This window comes from Panthera uncia, chromosome D1 (genome assembly GCF_023721935.1).
Source record: "Panthera uncia isolate 11264 chromosome D1, Puncia_PCG_1.0, whole genome shotgun sequence".
NCBI classification, from domain to species: Eukaryota; Metazoa; Chordata; class Mammalia; order Carnivora; family Felidae; genus Panthera; species Panthera uncia.
In genome coordinates this window covers 78,226,632-78,240,771 of record NC_064808.1, presented here as the reverse complement: position 1 = coordinate 78,240,771, position 14,140 = coordinate 78,226,632, and positions in this window count along the sequence as shown.

Sequence of the window (14,140 nt, the reverse complement as noted above, 5' to 3'; positions counted from 1 at the left end):
ATGTGAACCATATTTAGAAATGGTTAATAATTTATAAATAATGTGCATCATTTCAATTTAGTTGTGTGCATCTATGGCAGAGGAGAGTTTGAAATAGCTCAAGTCAAATGTACTCTATGTCTCAGCTCAGCACTTTCAAGAACTGCATTATGTGCAAACTTCATAGTGTTTTAGCTGGAGAAGTGAGAAAGGATATGCAGAAGATTAAATTCATTTTTAAAGCACCAAAGTCAGGCATCTAAACTGTACTACTCCTAAGATTTAAGGAAAAAAAAAATAACAGCATTGCATTTCTAGTTTTCTTTGCATAAGATTGAAAAATAGGCATACTTAACAGGGTAAAAAGAAACATAGCTCTAAAAGTTATTTCTACCACTCCTATTCAGATACACTATTTAACATTTGAAGTCATAATGATTTAAGATGTGGAAAACTTTATTTTTTCTCAATAGTAAATGTTTAGTTGTATGCACAGAACATGAAAGTTTCTTCACCTTAATCTGGATACTATATATGTTTTTATTGAAAGAGAGAGTGGAGACAGAGAAAGACACACTTTCTCATAGTTTTTCTGTTTTGTATATTTTTTCACAATTGTTATAAGTTTTAAAAAATCAGTAGTATTTAGATAATTCATCGTTAAGCTATCAAAAGACTACAGTGTCTAAGACTGATACGCCTGTTGTTTTCTAATCACTGAGGAAATTAGTAAGGGCAGGAGCTAGTTGTGAAATATAACCAAATTAATTTAGTGATTAAATAATTCCCTCTTGTTTTGGATAATTAAGGGTTTCGGTGAAGTTTTACGTCTGCAATGATTATATTAGGCTATTTGTCTTCTTTGTCTCTGTATGTTTAAGATAGATCAGATAGTATCTGATAATAAATCACATAAAGCTGACATTATTTAGCAATAAATGCTATGATTAAAAATAATTAAACAAAATGTATCCTTCCTCTCAATTTTAGAAAATACTCTTGGGAAAGTTAAGCTTTCATTATATGTACATATAAAAAATAAGGAAGTGTGGGGGCACCTGGGTGGCTCAGTGGGTTAAATATCCGACTTTGGCTCAGGTCATAATCTCATGGTCTGGGAGTTCGAACCCCTTGTCAGGCTCTGTGCTGTCAGTTCAGAGCCTGGAGCCTGCATCAGATTCTGTGTCTCCCTCTCTCTCTGCCCCTCACCCACTCACGCTCTGGTCTCTGTCTCTCAAAAAATGAATAAACATTTAAAAAAATAAATACATAAATAAACAAGTGTGTTTCATTATGTCCAGTGCTTCCAATGATGCAATATCAATACTAGAATTTCTAAATCTATAGAATGTGGATGCACTCAGTCTATTGTGGATTTAGAAATGGAATTCAAGATGGCCAATTACATTAATGGAATTTTAGATAGCTAAGAATTATCTTGAAGTGTGTGGGCTACATAGACATACATAATGCTATACAGGATTTAACATTTATTTAATACATAGAAAATGATCTATTATTATGTATCCCAAATCATAAGTTAACCATGGAAATACAAAAGCAATAAAACATAAAATATTTCTTTAAAAAGTTCTTAAAAACTCAGAGAAGAATAATATAAACTTCAGGGAAACCACTTTATAATCATGGAATTTGAATAAACCTCAATCTGATACTGATAGCCTCTCAGATAAAAATATAGTGACAGTTTTAAAGAAATGGTCTTCCCTGGGTTTAGTTCTTTTCAAAGAGGGGATGTGTGGAAAGTGATTTTTAATTATTGCATAAGCAAGTAACAGGGTACAAAGCCACCCTCTCCATTAAGAAAATAAAGGTTTCTCTCAGGCCTGGTGGAATCCTTACTCTGCATGGGCACTATCTTAGGTATATTCTCTGTAAGGAATTTGGTAGGTTCCAAGCAAGCTGTGCTTTCCCACTGGGATGGGCGTATTGGTTCTTGCCTTGTCCAGCTACTCTGAGCCAATCAATTTCCTTATATTTAACCTTTAAAGAAATCCCTACATTCTTGTCCTTTAGCTGTTGGTTTTTCCAGCAATCACAGTCTCATTGGGATGACCAGGCCACAAGCCACACTGTTAATAGAGAGTGGAATATGTACATAGTAGGTTACTGCAATTTAAGTTGCAGGGGAACATCTAGGAAAAAGCAATTGATACCAATCAAACGGGACTTGACATTGGAGATGGAATTTGAATTGAGCTTTGTTCATATTTCACAAATGAAAAATAAGCATTTGAAAATGTGTTTATGACTTTTATTTTGTGACTTTAGCACATGAAAATGTTGCTTAAGAATCCCTTCAAGGGGCTTGAGTCATTGAAGTCCCCAAATGACCTCATTTATAAGGAGATTTTTCTTCAAAGGCAGTCCTACACCTTTAACCTTCATAACTACATGCTAGGAAGACACATACTGGAATAGTCAGAAACTGTGCAGCTAACAGCAATTTATTCAAAGCAGACATCAAAAAATAATTTTTCAATGACATTTTAGCAAGGTTAGGTGAATTCTCATTTAACAGAAGAAATACCTGTAAATCATTTAAATTTTCTCATCTGCTGTGGTTATGGTATTCTAGCCTAAACTGACAGCTCATTTGGCCCAGTTACTTAGTTAAATAAAGATAAAGACATCAAGCAGGTTAAAATGCTGCATCCTGATTTAGAATGTCACTCTCACTGTCAGGGCCTCCACATCTGCTTCGTCTGTGGCACTTACTCAATATCTAACAAACTCAGTTTCCAGAAAGCAACTCCCAACTGTGAAACTGCTATTTCTCAGGTACTTACAGAGCGCAGATTCTACTTTCCAACTCAAAGACTTACTTACATATGAATTAAGTTTCAAGGGAATAGACATCTGGTAATTTGCTAAATCTGTGGAGTGTTTTAGCTCAACTGCCTTTTACTCATTTTGTTACTGCCTTCTGGATCAGAGGGGTCTTTCTCTTAATCCTTTCCTTATGGAATAAATTACAGGGTTCAGATTCAAAAGGAATAAGGGTTCCTTAAGTTTCCCATGAATTCTAATTTTAAACCCTCTGATTAGAAAATAAATATATCCTCAAAGTCATCTGTAAACTTAAAATCAGGAGAGTATCTTTTGCAAAACTATCTCTGATGTTGTCTATCTCATGTATAGACATATATACCAATACAGACATAGGCAGATTTTGTTTGGTTTGTTTGAAGGAAACTGAGATCAGTTTAAGGATGTAATCCTCTAATTTTTATTTAATATTATATTGTAATTATTTATTCATGTTCCAAATGTTCTTCAAAGGCATTTTATTGGCTACATAACAACCCAATGTATGTGATCTGTTAAAATGTATTTAGCTATTTCCTTAGGATCAGATTACTTTATCTGTTATATATAATGTTTCAGGGATATCCTTGTACATACATCTTTGTGTATATAACTAATATTTTCCTTAGAAAAGCATCATATAAGTGGAATTTCTGAACATGAAAATAGCTCTTGCTGATTTTTTCTAAGAGTTTTGACTTAATTATACTCTTGTTTTCATCAAGAAGCAGCAATAAATTTTTAACATTTAATTATGATATCTTATATACCATTTTATTAGATGATGCTAATATGAATTCCCCTTTTAAATATGATAACAAAAAACCTATTTCATCATTGCTTAGGTTTGCAGTTTGATTATTAATCATATATTTTTTATGCACATATTTCTAATTAAATTATATATAAATTGGTTTTCCTCTAGACTTGTGATTTCTTTTTCTGGGTTCTTAAAATACTTTTGTACACTATGACTATTAATAATCCCATTTAATGTTAATTTTTATTTGATGACAGTGTACTATAGAAAAAAAATTACATTTTTATGTAAGCAAGTTTATTGATAATTTTCTTTCTTTCATTCATATTTATTTACTTTGACTTTTGGATTTCTTCTTGAATTTACTTATGACTACTTTAAGATTCTAGATTTAGAAACATTAGATCCACGCTAAAACCAATATATCTATTAACTTTATGCGATTTTCAAATGTTAATTTAAAAGGAAAGTCATTGATGCAATGACTGATTGATGCAAATTTTACTTGTTGGTTTTTCAGGGGAAGGGAACAAAAATTTTTGAATATTATTGTAAAGTTCAAAGTCGTTTTAGAATATCTAAAAGGTGATACCAATTTCTTTTGTTCTAATGTCAGGTACGACATTGCCTGAGGTTAAGAGGATTGATTAGCTATGGAAGGAAGAAAGTCAGTGAATATTTAATCCAAATTAATAAAGAATGCATTTAAGCCAGATCCACAGGTCAAAAAATGCTATTTACTTACACGAAGAAGAACCTCTTAAGACTAGTGTTGTCCCATTTGTTCAACGGTAAAGGCAGATCTGCTTTATAAAACAATACTTGGAAACCTGTAATATTAGTGACATCTTCTATATTGTCAAAACGTTTCCTTTTTAAATTTTGAGATCGTCCCTAAGCCCACTTAACATCTTACTGCTGAAAACACTTTATTGTGGCTATAACTTTTAATTTCATGACAGTACAAAAATTCTGACTTTTAGGTTACACTTTTTTTCTTCTTTTTTTTTAATGACAGTTGGTCAGTGTCTAAGGCTCAATGACATTTATCAGCTACCTAATTAAAATGTGGAACTTTTATAATAATTGCAAATGTGACCTTCATTTGTGTATTTTTGCTAGCTAGCATGTTTAGCCAAATGTCACAAAGAACCCTAATCTATTCCTTCCCATAATGTTTAATTATATCATATTGAAAGTATCCATTCTTCAGTTACCGTTGTTTATGAAATCATATTGCTTCCCTAGAGAGTGGGGAGCTGTAGTTCCAATATCCTAATGAGCAGCGTTTATAAGGCTGTGTCTACAAGCTGCCAAAACAACTAGTTGAAAAGTGAAAATCCATTCAGTTAACAAGTTGGTTTGTCTTTGTGATGCCAAAGAATAGCTCTGATTTGTTTTTCTCAGTACAAATAAGGGATTCATAGACTTGGGATAGTTTGTTTCAGCTTTCTGATCTCTCCTAGCACCTTCAGATCTTTATCTCTGATTGGGTGAAATCACCTCTTGGATGTTTCACGGTATTTGCAGCCTTCCATACTTTCCAAGTTCACCCTTCTCCATACCCAGAAGCACTGCCCTAGTTAAGTCTCTCTTCTAAATTCTCTCCTGATCCTTCTAGTCCATGATCCACAATTTCATGAAAATAACATTTATAACACGGAAATCTGATAATGGTACATGTCTGCCCAAAATACTGCAATCACTCCTTTCAACATTCAAGGTAAAGTGAACTTTTCTTCTGAGGGACAAGACCATTCTCATCCATTTGTGTAAATTCACATCTTCATCTTGTCTTCCTTCTCCATATTTTAATCAATTAATAATGAATAGCTACAGTTTCTCAACTCAATCAATCCAAGTTTCTTTTTCATTGCTATTTCCCTAATGTTATGTGTTCATTAGAAAGTAGGGAATATTTTATGAAAATGCAATTTAGGGGTATTCCATTTATATACAAATAATCACTTATCTACAAAGATTCATAAATTATTTTATTTTGTATATAATAATTAATTCCAATTAAAAAATAAAAATCAAATATACTTAATGCATAAAATTACTTTTATTATATCATTTAAAATATGTTAAACAACCCCACAAAATTAAATCCATCTAAATATCAAAATATGTACTCTAGTAAGAGTTTTTTGTTACATTAAAAAAATAAGTGTCTAAATATAATAGTAATGTTTGGATGAACCCATAGAATTAGGAGACTTGATCTGGTAGGTATAAGTTTAAAATGCATTTTGGAAGAGCAGTAAAAATTTGGGTACATTTTTTTACTCAGAGTTTTTCTCATGTGTGCTGCTATGAAATTTTTGTGGTGAGAAAGATTTCAAACCCCAACTAAGAATTTACTCGTTTCTCATTTTATCAGGAGACTTTTCACGGTGTGACTGAGAAAGTATCCAGCTGGCACCTGATAGGTAGAAGACAATATATTAGAAAAATAAAAATTTTAAAAATATTTGATATTTCAAACACCAAAAAAAACCCTTTCAAAATACAACAACATTAAGATGATAAAAATTTCATTGAATCTGGAAGTTTTTGGAACCAAAGGAAGGTAAGTGATGATTATCCAATTGCCCATTGTTACTGCAGTAAACTGTACAATTCTTTATTGACAGTCTCAATTCAGTGTGATGTATTTCGTATTTTATACCACTGCATGTGAACATATTTTAATGACATAATTCCAACTCCTCAAAGCTGTTTTCCTCAACTTCAAATCCCAACTCTGTCATTCATTACCTTCCTGACTGCATGAATTACTGAACTTCTCTAATGCTGTGTTAAATCAAGATAAAATTAACTACTTCACAATGGCTGTCCTGAAGATTGAGATAATATGTATGAATTGTCAAGTATATTGCACAAAAGAGGAAGTCTACAAATTTTACCATGATCATTATTTTTATCATTGTTATTAAACATAATAGTACTATAACAGCTTGGAATTAAAATCAAATGTGATAGGCATCTACAGATTTTTCAAAGTAATTTGGAAGTATTTTTTTATATTTTTGCTCATATATTTTTGTTTTCTTAGGACAGTGGAGACTCTCAGGTTAATTAGCTCTATTTGGGGGAGGTGTTAGATTTTATATCATAGTGTTAAAAAAAAGGTTTAGGAAAAAAACATTAAGCCACTAGATTTTGGGGGCTTTTAATTGAAATTTCTCATCAAAAAGTTATCTAATACATACATTATTCAAATATCTCCAGTGATGAATCTGAAATTGAGTTCCTTTAGTAAAAGTGTTCCCCCACCTGAAAGAATAAGTTTTTTAGAACTGAGAGATGAAAAAAAAAAAAAATACACATGACAGAATTGAATTATTTTCTATGTCTATTGAGAAATTTAATCTGGCCAAGAGGTAGTTGAAAAAAAATTTAATAACTACATTTGCTAGTGATAGTTATAAACATTTTCTCACAGGAGTTCTTAGCAGAATGTGCATAATTGGTAAGAGTTCTCATTTGCTGCAATAATATAAAAAGTTCAATTAATCCCCCACAGGGCTTACCAACAATGCCTTGTATATGGTCAGTACTAAGTATTGTTGAATAGACAAGAAACCTAAAAGCTAAATGAATGATCTGATTTCAATAATTTCTCATCACAAAAGGGAATAATATAAAAATAACAATATGCTAATGAGCTATACAATATTATACTTTGTATATAATATATATAATACAAGGAGATATTTATATTACATATATTATACAAAGAGATATTTTTACAGCTGTACCAAAATTTATATATCCAAGTAAGTCCCATCTTTTAAAGTATTCACTTCTCTTAGTGCTACTGGCTTTTATTGCCAAAAACAGTTTTTGAACATCTATTTTGAAATGGCCTCTATAGGCTTATGAATTTATGGCTATGTTTTATTAAAAACAGCTTTATTTATGATAATAAAATGCAGTGAAACTTGATGCATAGACAGTATTAATTAAAGGAGAAATTGGGAGAGAAAGATACTGAGGTTAGGAGAGCTGAAAATAAGCTGAAACCATACAGGGTTTCAGGGGAACCTGAAACTGTACAGGGGAAACCATACTGACTTGCCATATCAGAGACCGATAGAAAGGCAGACTGGAAAAACTGGAAGAGAGAATTGGGAGATAAAACAAGGCACAGTTATGAAAATTTTGTTTTCTTCTGATTATGAAAGTGAGATGAAGTGTGAGCACAGAGGGAATTTATCCAAATTAAGCTATTGGTAAGGGCGATATAATTTAGACATCCATACCTCATTGCTGCAGCATTATAATCAAAGAAATCACGCTATATGAGGTAAATAGTAATTGGAATCAGATCTGCAGATGGTGTAATTACCTCCACATTTTGGCAAAGATTGGGGAGAAATCTTTAGGAATTTAAGCCATATGGGATGAGGTCATGAGTGAGAATTTGAGTTATGTATTAAAGGTTTACCTATAGGTATGGCACATATCTGATCTGTTTTCTTTATTGGCTCTGGTCAATGCTGGTGGGAGACAAATGATGTATTTATATTTCTACACTTGATTTATACTTGTTAATATATTTTTCTTCTCTACGAGAAAATGGAATTGCAAATTATTGTAAAACATGTTTTTTTAAAAATTTTTTCTCCCTTTAGTTTGGTACTAATTGTAATTCCTTAATTAGAAGCGTGGACTATGCCATAATGTGGTCATTCATTTTTTATTTTATTTTTTTATTTTTTCCAGGTAGAAACTACTTTTTGTGTGGAACTATAGCCTTAAGTCATAACTTCAAATATAATCTAATTGATAAAAATACAAGTTTAACATTATATCTTATAGTGACATTTTTGGAAAAATTCATTTTACATGGCAAAATAAAAAGATTATTATCATGGAAAATAAATATAACAATTTACAAAAACTTGAATGGATATTAGTTTCATGATCACTGTCTTAAAGGAATAAGCAAACTCTAGTTTTTATTCAATGTAACACAGGCTCTCCTCTTTTTTAAGTACATTTATTAACAGTTTTTCACTGTACGCCTCACTCTTCTTTATTTCTTCCCTCGCTAAAATTCTCATCCTTTTAAAATCAACATTCATATTGGGGCGCCTGGGTGGCTCAGTCGGTTAAGCATCCGACTTACGCCTGGGTCATGATATCGCGATTCCTGAGTTAGAGTCCCCTGTCGAGCTCTGTGCTGACAGCTTGGAGCCTGGAGCCTGGAGCCTGCCTCAGATTCTATGTCCCCCTTCTATCTCTGCCTCTCCCCTGCTCATGCTCTGTATCTCTCTGTCTCTCAAAAATAAATAAATGTTAAAAAATTAAAATCTATATTCATATTCATTTTTTAGAAGCAAATGAAAACTAGTTATTCCATAATATTTAAGATATATGTATGAACATATTTAAAAATACCACCAAATCAGAAGGGTCATATTTAAAAAAATTTTTTTAATATTTATTTTTGAGAGAGAGAGACAGAGACAGAGCACAAGTGGGGGGAGGGCCAGAGAGAGGGAAACACAGAATACGAAGCAGATATGGGGCTCAAACTCATAGACCATGAGATCATGACCTGGGCCAAATTTAGACATTTGACTGACTGAGCCACCCAGGTGCCCCAGCAGGTTCATATTCTTATGTCAATACGTTTTGTGAGAAGCAAGTTATTTAAAAAATGATTTGCCTATCAATAAATATACAGATTATTCTTCAATTTTCCACCATTCTGTATGGAAGTTGGTAACCTGGATCTATTGGTAACTCAGCGATTCTGAGAAACCCCTAAAATCATCTGTAAAATATTATGCATATAGCACTTGAGGAGAGATGAGACTACTAGAGCCATATATAGCTTTTATCAAGATTTTGTTTTGTTTTGATTTGATTTTTAAGTTCTTATTTAAAATCCAGTTAGTTAACATACAGTATAATATTAGTTATAGGTGTATAATATATTGATTCAAAACTTCCATACAATAAGTTTTTATAGAAGCCAAGGACACACAAAAACAGGTACTTCGTATTTTCAAACAGTTGTTTATAGATATGTAATGTTCTTGAATGCTGAAAAGTATTTTGATTCAACAGAAACCCATGAAAATTTATTGCATATCTCCTGGGTACCAGGAGCTCTGTTTAGTGCTCCAACTCAATGTGTTTGCAAGAGAATGCAAATGGAGATAGGAGAGGGTTAACATGTATGTATATTCATTATAATATAAGGCAATGCAAAATACATATATATAAAAGGCCTGCAAAATGAGAAGGGGTTAAGGAAGATATTCATAAAGATTGATGCTAACTTCAATAATGTCACTTGGTTTGGGAGGAGTTTTTTTCATTTCTCATTCTTAAAAAGCTTTTATTAAGGTACAAATAAAATTGTGTCTTAAAACAAATGGTTCATTGGTTCAAATATTCCAAAAAATATGGAAATAATAGTTACTTTACAAAATTTAGGTGCTACCCTATCTTTTACTCTAGTGCCTAGGTACATGCCTTAAAGCAAATACCCATTAAAAAGATACAGCTATTGAGCACTGAATGTATGTGTAACCTTGTGCTGAGGACAGTGAAAAGCGACTCCTGAATACTATTTGACTGTTAAAAATATTATATAAGCTAAAATATCCTCTCAAGAAGAGGTTCTTATTACAGACTAAGACAATGTTTTGAATATAGAAAACTAGAGTAAGTGCAAAGATGCTTAATGTTGTAGGGGCGCCTGGGTGGCGCAGTCGGTTAAGCGTCCGACTTCAGCCAGGTCACGATCTCGCGGTCTGTGAGTTCGAGCCCCGCGTCAGGCTCTGGGCTGATGGCTCGGAGCCTGGAGCCTGTTTCCGATTCTGTGTCTCCCTCTCTCTCTGACCCTCCCCCGTTCATGCTCTGTCTCTCTCTGTCCCAAAAATAAATAAAAAAAAAAAAAAAAAAAAAACAAACGTTGAAAAAAAAAAGATGCTTAATGTTGTTGATTAACATCTAGCAGCACCTGGGTATCAAAGTCAGTTAAGCATCTGACTCGATCTCAGCTCAGGTCATGATCTCAAGGTTAGGTTTATGAATTTGAGCTCCGAATTGGGCTCTGTGTTAATGGTGCTGAGCCTGCTTGGGATTCCGTCTCTCTTACTCTCAGCCCCTCCTCCTCTTGTACCCTCCTCTTGTACTCTCTTTCGCTCTCACACAATAAATAAATAAGGTAAAAACATTTTTAAAAAGTTCTTCTAATATTGTTTTCATAAAATTTGATGGACACCTGAAACATTGCATATTCAAATTTCCTAAGATGCTACATATTTCCAAAACTCCCCTTTCTAAGTTTGACATTCAATATCATCTGTATATTAAATCCAACTTATTAACCAAGGGTCAGTTCTCATTTTTTCCTACCATACTCAACAAATTTTCCTTGAAGTTACACTTTTTTTTTTTAATTTTTTTTTCAACGTTTTTTATTTATTTTTGGGACAGAGAGAGACAGAGCATGAACAGAGCATGAACGGGGGAGGGGCAGACAGAGAGGGAGACACAGAATCGGAAACAGGCTCCAGGCTCCGAGCCATCAGCCCAGAGCCTGACGCGGGGCTCGAACTCACGGACCGTGAGATCGTGACCTGGCTGAAGTCGGACGCTTAACCGACTGCGCCACCCAGGCGCCCCTGAAGTTACACTTTTTAAACTCAGTTATTATTACTCAAAGACAGATTTAAGCACAAAGGTTAATTAAAGTATTATTTTTAGATGATAATAAAAGCAGGTATATTATGAACAAGAAGTGCAAATTTTTCTTAGAATTTTAAGATTGCTCATCAGATTACAGAGCTAATCCTTATGAATGTTTTTAGGTTGCACTCAGTCTTCCATTGATGTGGGTTCAATCTCATTGCCCTTTTGGGCATTTTGCTAAATAAGTTGAGAGTCCTAGTCTTAAAATCTCTCACCCACTTTTGTTCAACACATTGCCTGGTTTAAAATGTCTTTGCAATGCGTTTCCTTTCCAACCAGCTAAATTCAACATTGTTTTCTAACCCCAATTCTGATCAGTTGCACTTGAAATTTTTATTAGCCATTTTTTCCCTTGCCTTGAGCTTCATATATATATATATTCATATTCACACATCTGCCCCTATGCTTACTAATATATAAAGTGCTAATAATATATAATCTGTTAAAAGAAAAGGAGACTACATGTATAAGGCATAATTAATCACCTTGAAAAAAAAAACAAAACTATAAAAAGGACGACTTGAAGGCAATGGTGAAAGAAAATACCAGTAGTTTACTGCAGGTAAGAGAAGAGGAAATGTTGCCAAAAGATTTTTATGGATCAAGGCGTCCTTATCATATCCATGTCCAGACTCCTCCTGGTTTGAACTGCCACTCTTCCCTTTTCATACAGATACTTCAAAAAACTCTGGGCAATTTGAAGGTAAGGACAAAAGGATCAATGTGCCATGAAAACATGTTCTAAGATGTAGTGAGGGTCCTGAAGATAAGGAAGGGTTGCAGCTGAGGTGACTGCTGAATCAACAAAGGAGTATAAAAAAGGTTTTTTTTGTGGGTTCTGTGGCCTCTGAGAGATTGTAGCTTTGCATAGTTTGCTTTTATGGCCATGTGCAAAAATTTTGTTTTTGTCCACATACTGATGTAATAAGAACTTCCTTTGAGCAGTAAACTAAGTTTATACATAGCCAAAATATTTTTTTGATAAATTACTTATCCTTCCTATGCCTCAGTTTCATCATCAGTACAACAAGGAATTGAACCCTATTCTTTATAAGACTTTAAAGAAATAATACTTATAAAACACTTGAACCAGAAATAATGCTTGGCATATGAAAAGCAGGCAATAAATCTCAGCTATCACTATAGTTATTCTAAAGCAAGCTGGAAATTTACCAGTCTACTAGAAAGGTAACATTGAATCAGATTTTGAATCACACATTCTAAGTAATTTGACCAAAGAATGATTGCCAGTTTGTTTGGCTCCACAGGAAGGAGAATTTGGAAGTCCTAGTGTTATATTCATGAGACAGTTTAGTTTATAACTGCTCCAACTGAAACCAATCCAAAATTCTGTTTCTCACATCTGAATCCAGTCTGAATGGAGAAAATAAACAAATACCTTGTTCACAGTGATAAACTCAATTATTTCATTTCTTCTGTTGCCTTAAAGTCTACAGGTTAAAAAAAATACAGAAATAATTTTTAAAAAACAAACCTTTTCTTCTTAATGTGCATATTTTTATAGAATTATTCATTTTTCAATTTTAAAATGACAATGGATTAAAATTGGATTAAGTGGTTAGAAGGTAATATTTTATTTTTCTTTTGTCATGAGGCATGAAATTGTAGCTTTGTTTGTTTTTTTAAAAACACATTTACAGTCTCTCCTATTCATCTAGATATTGAGAAACATGACATATCTGTCTATCCCGAATGTTTTGAGACTCAACTAAAATGAAGTAACAAAATTGGGGCACCGGGGTGGTTTAGTCGTTTAACCATTTGACTTCAGCTTTGGTCATGATCTCACGGTTCATGAGTTTGCAGCTCAGAGCCCACTTCAGATCCTCTGTTCTCCTCTCTCTCTGCCTCTCCACCACTTACTCTATCTGTCTCTCTCAAAATAAATAAATGAACTTAAAAAAAAAAAAAAACTTCTGGGTTCCTTTAAAAATATTTAAAATGAAGTAATAATATTAATTTCCAAACCCTTTTATAAATCTATCAAATTGAGACTTAAAACCATTCATATTAATTTCAATGAAGTTCAAAAAATAGTGAACTTTTTATTAATTTAGTTGCTTTTGAGCTCATCATTCTTCAACGGCATAGCAAAGTAATAAGAACAACAGTAATGAATTTAATTGTTTTTCAATTTATTACCTGCTCTTGGAGAAATACTCAGGTCACATAATAAAACAGCAGGTTGCTTTCTCAATTATGCTCTTAAACTATTGTGAACTCAGCAAAGGAAACAACCAACAGAACTAAAAGGCAACCAAAGGAATGGGAAAAGATATTTGCAAATGACATATCAGACAAAGGGCTAGTATCCAAAATCTATAAAGAGCTCACCAAACTCCACACCCGAAAAACAAATAACCCAGTGAAGAAATGGGCAGAAAACATGAATAGACACTTCTCTAAAGAAGACATCCGGATGGCCAACAGGCACATGAAAGGATGTTCAACGTCGCTCCTTATCAGGGAAATACAAATCAAAACCACACTCAGATATCACCTCACGCCAGTCAGAGTGGCCAAAATGAAGAAATCAGGAGACTATAGATGCTGGTGAGGATGTGGAGAAACGGGAACCCTCTTGCACTGTTGGTGGGAATGCAAATTGGTGCAGCCGCTCTGGAAAGCAGTGTGGAGGTTCCTCAGAAAATTAAAAATAGACCTACCCTATGACCCAGCAATAGCACTGCTAGGAATTTACCCAAGGGATACAGGAGTACTGATGCATAGGGGCATTTGTACCCCAATGTTTATAGCAGCACTCTCAACAATAGCCAAATTATGGAAAAAGCCTAAATGTCCATCAACTACATTGATGTTTATCCATCAACA